Raw genomic sequence first — 6,000 nt, 5'->3', positions numbered from 1 at the left:
CTGGCCCAGGAGGATCCCACATGACTCGGAGCAGCTAAACCAGTGTGCCACAACTAATTGAGCCTGTGCTCTAGAGCCTGGGAACTGTCACTACTGAGCCCACATGCCACAACTACTGAGCCTCGTGGGTCCTAGAGCCTGTGTTCCACAACAGGAGAAGCCACCGCAATGAGAAGCCCGCGCCCTTCGATGAAGAGCAGGCCCCGATCTCTGCAACTAGAGAAAAGCACTTGCAGCATCGAAGACCCAGCACAGCCAAAAATAAATAGATAAAATAATAATGGCTAATGATTTTGACCAACCTTCAACGCGTCAGGCTCTCTTTTAAGTTCTTTATACTAACTCATGCCCCCCCAACTCAATCTAAGAGTTATATTGCTATCTCTAAAATGGATGAGAAAGCCATCACCCTGCAGATAAGAAGACTGGGGCATACAGAGATTATGTAGTCTGTGCCTCCAAGGTCACTCAGCTGATGGTTATTATACCACGACTGCATACCAAGCAGCCCAGCTCTAGAATCCTCCCCTGCTACTCAGGCCAACCACCCAAGAGAAAATTCTATTTCTTCATACACATTTTTGGCACCAAAATGTTTTATTTCTAAAATGTATCTGACAGTCTATCCACTACTCTCCATCTCTCTATCTCTCCGTGAGCTATCTCATCAAGCATGTTTCAGGAGAGCAGTGACTTGGTCTTGTTCCCTACGAGAGCAAGATGTTCTCAGGGCTGGTGGGCACATTATAGATATTCAGTAGAAATGAACTGAATGATTCCCTAACTGAAATCCACACGCATGTGAGGAACAACTATTCTGTGTCAGAGAAAACTGTTGACTGTTAACATATTCACTTGCAGGTTTTCCCTGTAAGTATTCATGCAAACATAGACCTTCCAATTTAGAATCATATTGTGTATCTTTTCGGAGTTTATTTCTCAACATTGTAATCTGAACATCTTCCTGTGTTACTAAAAATTCTTTAACAGATGTTTAACAGCAGTATAACATACTATTTCACCTACTTTAAACATTTTCAGTCTGTTAGACAATGAGGCTGTATTAGTTATCTATTACTGTGTGACAAATTAATACCCTACAACTCAAAAGCATAAAACAGTAAACATTTTCTATCTCACAGTTTCTATGGGGTGGGAATCTAGCAGTGGCTTTGGCTCAGGCTTTTCAAGGTGGCTGGAGAAGGAAATGGCAACCCACTCCAGTACTCTTGCCTGGAAAATTCCATGGATGGAGGAGCCTGGTGGGCTACAGTCCATGTGCTCACAAAGAGTTGGACATGACTGAGCGACTTCACTCACTCACTCACTCTCAAGGTGGCAACCAAGATAGCTGGTGGGCTTCAGTCATCTCAAACTTCAACTGGGGGAAGACTCACTTCCAAGCTTCCACAGCCATTGGCAGAATTCAGTTTCTTGCTGGCTGTCAGCTATAGACATAAGTTTTCTCTTTCTCTCTCTAGGTAGATAGATAAATATAGCTATTAATATTGATATACAATGGGCTTCCCTGGTGGTTCAGACGGTAAAGAATGTGCTTGCAATGCAGGAGACCCGAGTTCGATCTCTGGGTCAGGAAGACCCCTGGAGAAAGAAATGGCAATCTACTTCAGTATTCTTGCCTGCAGAATTCCACGGACAGAGGAACCTGGTGGGCTATACAGTCCATGGGGTTACAAAGAGTCAGACATGACTAAGTGACTAACACTTCCACTTTTACTTTTCATCTATATACAAACCTCTCTATATTTACTATTTATATGTCTATCTACGTATCTCTGAATCTATTAGAGAGAGAGAAAGGATGGAATTCAGTCTTTTTGTAATCTAATTTTACCTGTTACACTCTATTCACTGGAAGCAAATCAATAAATCCAGCCTACAAGCTAGGGGAGGTTAATTTATACATTTTTTGGCTACACCAGGCTGCATGTGGGATCCTAGGTCCCTGACCAGGGATCAATATTTATCCCCTGCACTGGAAGCTTGGAGTCTTAATCACTGGACCATCAGGGAAGTAAACAGGGGAGGGAACTGCACAAAGGTATGAATACCAGGAAGTAGGGATCATTGCAGGCCATTTTATGTTTCATTCTTTGGTACTATAATTTATCACAGATATTGATCTAGTTCCCTATGCTATACAGTAGGACGGGGGCCACTTTAGAGTCTGCCTACCATATAGCTTTTCTACTACTGACAGAGCTCTTCTGAATCTCTAATTACCTAATTATTATATTAGATAATATAATCTAACCTGCATTACAAAATTATTTTATTAGGTAATATACTATTACTTGCATTACAAATTATTTCCTTATGATTCATTTATTGACTAGAAGGGTAAAAGCATCTTAAAGTCTGCTGACGCACACTCACTAATTGCTTTCTAGAACGTTTCCTATCATCAGTGTATGGGAACACTTATCTCACCACATCTTCATCTTTGTTGTACAATTCTTAGCTTATTTGATTGTTGTTCAGTCACTCAGTCATGTCTGACTCTTTGAGACCCCATGGACTGCAGCACACCAGGTTTTCCCTGGCCTTTACCAACTCCTGGAGCTTGCTCAGACTCATGTCCATTGAGTTGGTGATGCCATCCAGTCATCTCATCCTCTGTTGGCCCCTTCTCCTCCTGCCTTATATCTTTCCCAGCATCAGGGTGGTTTCTAATGAGTCAGCTCTTTGCATCAGGTGGCCAAAATATTGGAGCTTCAGCTTCAGCTTCAGCTTCAGCATCAGTCCTTCCAATGAATGAATATTCAGGATTGATTTCTTTTAGAATTGACTGGTTTGATCTTGCAGCCCAAGGGACTCTCAAGAGTCTTCTCCAACACCACAATTTAGAAAGCATGAAATTTTTGGTGCTCAGCCTTCTTTATGGTCCAACCCTTACATCCATACATGACCACTGGAAAAACCATACCTTTGACTAGACAGACCTTTGTTGGCAAAGTAAAGTCTCTGCTTTTTAATATGCTGTCTAGGTTTATCATAGCTTTTCTTCCAAGGAGCAAGCATCTTTTAATTTCATGGCTACAGTCACCATCTGCAGTGATGGATGCCCAAGAAAATAAGGTCTGTCACTGTTTCCATTGTTTTCCCATCTATTTGCCATGAAGTGATGGGACCAGATGCCATGATCTTAGTTTTTGAAATGTGGAGTGTTAAGCCAGCTTTTTCACTTCTTCATTTGATTTGAGGGGAAACTCCCCTCCCCCAGGCACCACATGTTTATTAGCTATTTGTATTTCTCTTTTGTGAGTTTTCTACTTTATGCCCTTTGCTTGTTTTTCTGTTGGAGATATGTGTTTTTCTTATCAATCTGTATGCACTTCACACATAAAGATATTAACAGTGGGTAGGATTTTTTTTAATAACAGCTTTACTGGGATGCTGTTTACCTACCATACTATTTAACCATTTAAAGTGTACAATTCCATGGTTTTTAGTATACTGACAGATTTGTGCAACTGTCACCGCAATCAATTTTAGAACATTTTCATCACCCCAAAAGAAACCTCAAGTCCTGTAACTGTCACCCCTTATTCTCCCATCCCCTCCTGGAGTTCTAAACAACCAGCTGACTTTCTGTCTCTATGGATTTGCCTCTTCTGTACATTTACTATGAATGAAATCACATACTCTATGGTCTTCTGGGTCTGCCTTCTTCTGCATAGATGTTTCCAAGGCTCATCCAGGTTGTAGCATGTGTCAGAACTTTATTCATTTTTACGGCTGAATAATATTCATACACCTCATCTGTTTATCCATTGATCAGTTGATGGACATTTGAGTTATCTCCACATTTTGGCTATATGAATAATACTGCTATGAAGCTTCAGGTACAAGTTTTTGTGCAGATTTGTTTTTCTTTCTATTTTTCCTAGGTATACACTTAGGAGTGGGGTTGATTGTTGCGTTGAATGTTAACTCTATGTTTAACTGTTTGAGGAACTGTCCAAACAGTTCCACCACAGCTGCACCTTTTACATGCCCACCAGCAGTGTGTGAGGCTCTGTGTATGAGGATTTCCCCACATCCTCAACAACATTTGTCATTAGCTGTTTTTTTATGATAGCCAAACTAATGGTTGTGAAGTAGACTCACACTGTGGTTTTCATTTGCATTTCCTTTATAATTAATGGTGCTGCACATCTTCTCACGTGCTTATTGCCCATCTAAACATCTTCATAGAGGATCGTCTATTCAGATCTTATAAATAGGATTTTTATAAGGGAGATTGGGGTCAGAATGAACTTGCAATGTGGTGAGACTAAAAGGAGGTGTTAGCCTTTTCTCCCCCACTTATTAGCTGTGTCATGTCTGGGTTTCTTAAATTCTGAGCTTGCTTTCAGTTCTTTTAAATGGGAATAATAATACCTACTTCACAAGGTCATGGTGTGACTAAAATGAGAAAACATGTGTGAATGACTAGATTACCCAATTGCAGTAAACATGCTGAAAGTGGGAACTACTGTCATGATTTTTAAAAGGTAATACTTTTAAAATGGTAATACTTGGGTTTCAGGAAGATTAATCTGAACCTGTCATAGTAAATAGGTCAAAAAGAGACTGCAGACAGGGTCACTGGTTCAGAGAAGACAACAATTTAAGTGAAAGCAAACAAAATGACAAAAAGTTGTTCTCTGGCTTTCCTTTCTGTCAATTTCCCCACTGGTCCTTGGCCTGGGCAGCCCTAGAACAGAGAAAGATCTTTTTCAGATGGATCAAGGATGTTTTAATCATCTTCATATATTACTTTATCTAATCCATGCAGAACTAGTGATGAATATGTTTTGAATATTTGATGAACACTTCATAGTAACTTGAGGAATTTAAAATATGATTATTAGCTCTGTTTCTCTGGAGAGAAATGATACATATGGCTTTGGTAATTTCAGGGTCATTTATTTTATCAATTAAAATGCAGATCTTCCTTGATTTATATGGGGTTACATCATTATATCCAGATAAACCCATAGGAAGCTGAAAATATTGTAAGTTGAAATGCATTTAGTACACCTTACCTACTGAACATCACAGCTTAGCCTAACCTACCTTAAACATGCCCAGAATACATCAGCCATCATGTGTGCATGGTAAGTTGCCTCAATCGTGTCCGACTCTGTGTGACCCTATGAACTGTGTAGCCCATCAGGCTCCTCTGTCCATGGGATTCTCCAGACAAGAATACTGGAGTGGGTTGTCATGCCCTCCTCCAGGGGATCTTCTTGACCCAGGGATTGAACCCGTGTCTTCTACGGCTCCTGCTTTGGCAGGTGGGTTCTTACCACCAGCACACCTGGTGAAGAGCACCCAGGAAGCCCTTACATCAGCCTATAGTTGGGAAAAATTATCTAACACAGAGCCTATGTTACAATAAAGTGTTAAATATCTCATGTAATTTATTGAATACTGTACTGAAAGTGAAAAGCAGAATGGCTGTGTGGGGACAGAGGGGTTGTGAATGTACTGGTTTTTACCCTCATGATCTTGTGGTTGACTGGAAGCTGTGGCTCACTGCCACTGCCCAGCATCCTGAGAATATGAATACCATCAGCCTGAAAAATGATCAAAACTCAACATTTGGTGGATTCCCTGGTAGTCTAGTGGTTCTAGATCTAGAACCACTAGTTCTAGGTTCATGGATCTAGAGAGCCATGCTTCCATTGCAGAGGGCATGGGTTTGATCCCTGATCAGGGAATTCAAGATCCTGTAAGCTGCACAGCCAAAACAAAACAAAAGTCTCAAAATCTGAAGAACAATTTTTACTGTCTATTGCTTTTGCACCATTGCAAAGCTGAAAAATAAAAAATCGAACCATATTAGCCATCCATGTAGTGTTATCCAACGTCTGCTCATTCACTCATCCCATACATATCTCTGGAGCATCTACTATGTGCAGACACTCTTCCAGACCCTGACTATACAGAAGTAAACACAAGGTCTTTGCACGCAAGGAGTCTATATTGTAA

This window comes from Capra hircus, chromosome 5, assembly GCF_001704415.2.
Source record: "Capra hircus breed San Clemente chromosome 5, ASM170441v1, whole genome shotgun sequence".
Classification (NCBI taxonomy): Eukaryota; Metazoa; Chordata; class Mammalia; order Artiodactyla; family Bovidae; genus Capra; species Capra hircus.
This window is presented reverse-complemented; position numbering follows the sequence as displayed.